A 1,692-nucleotide genomic window follows, 5' to 3' on the forward strand; every position below is an offset into this window, starting at 1 on the left:
TACTACACACACACACACACACACACACACACACACACACACACACACACACACACACACACACACACACAGAGGCAAGTAATTTGAAGTTATAATATCATCTTGATGTTAAAGTGTATTCAATTTGTAGTTAATAATATTTGCGTGCGAAACTTGTATATTGAATATTTCTATAATTAATAATACATATATGCAAAAAATTAAATATTTTATATAAAAGTTGCTCAATCAGAATTTTAATAACTGCATCAGTTGAAAATATCACGACATATGTAAGTCAGAACTTTAATATTAATTTAAATTTGAAATTCAGCAGCTTCATCATAAACTGTTTACAATGAATGGCATATTAAAATTATCATCATGCGTTTCTCATGATCTTCCGAATATCCACACAAGATTAAGTGGAAAACTCAATTTTTTACAAATCCAATCCAATTCCTTGAGACTTTAGGAATTTCAGATAGAATAACAAAATAAATTTTGTAGGATTTAACTAAAATGCCGAGAAAATTTGGTTCTCATAAGAGTAAAACTTTCACTAAGCCAGTAGTGTTAGTACTAAAATAATATTTATATTTTGTGATATATTATTTTATCAATAGACTATAGATATGCTAATATAAAATTCTAAAAAAAAAAATAGTTTAATTAATATAATAAGATTTCAAAATATGTTGAGAATTATAAAAAATAATAAAACTTAATCTTATATATATATATATACTTTTTTAAAAGTTTAAAAAATTTAATAATTGCTTAAAAGGCAAAGACATACATTTGATTTTATTTTCTGCTTTTGTAAAAAACTCTAAATTTATTTTTAGCTATTATAATTAATGTTTATTCAAAATATTATTTTTAAAAATGCTGTAACATAAATTTAATGTAAATTGTTAATTAAAATTATTAAGTTTTAAACATTTTTATAATTTTTATTCATATTTTTTTCATAAAGTTTTTCTTTCTATTTTTTCTTTTTACATCTATATAATCATAGCAATGATAATTATTAAAAAATTTGAAGTATTATTATACTATATTTAGTTTACAATCTATGTAACAAAATCTTATTTACTGACAAGTAAATTTTCATGAATATGAAAGGAGCGCAATCTAGGAATTAGCAAGAGCATCTGAGAGATATAGTATAAGACTAGAGCTTAAATACACAGAAGCTCCAACGGATGCTGAACAGTCGATAAGGCAGCAAGGTAATTATATGTTGCATCCTTGTTCTCGAACAGATATAATGATATATCTATTGTTGATCCACAAAATATATGTCTTCTCATGCAGTAGTTTCAGAGGTAGCGAACAAGCGAGAATAACTGAGTGAATATTTGTTAAGCACACTTCATTTCTAGAAGGATATCAAATAGACAAATAGACCAGCTGAAAGATATATTAAATCAGAATAGCATTGCAAATTTTCAAAATGGAGAAATTCAATGAAATTTTCAAAAGTTTCTAATTTATAAACGTTACAGAATTATCAGAAAAATAAAAAATGAATTTTAAAATCATAAATTTTTTAAATATTATTAATATTACTAATATTAAAAACGGTTCTTCTTAAAGAAAAAGGGTTTAAATAATTGTTTTTTATAACTAATTATATTAAATTGTAGAATTTATTAAAGATAAATTTATACAATGGATATTATTATTGTTTATCTTTAATATCCATTG

The sequence above is a fragment of the Atta cephalotes genome, assembly GCF_000143395.1.
Source record: "Atta cephalotes unplaced genomic scaffold scaffold00008, whole genome shotgun sequence".
In the NCBI taxonomy this organism is placed as follows: Eukaryota; Metazoa; Arthropoda; class Insecta; order Hymenoptera; family Formicidae; genus Atta; species Atta cephalotes.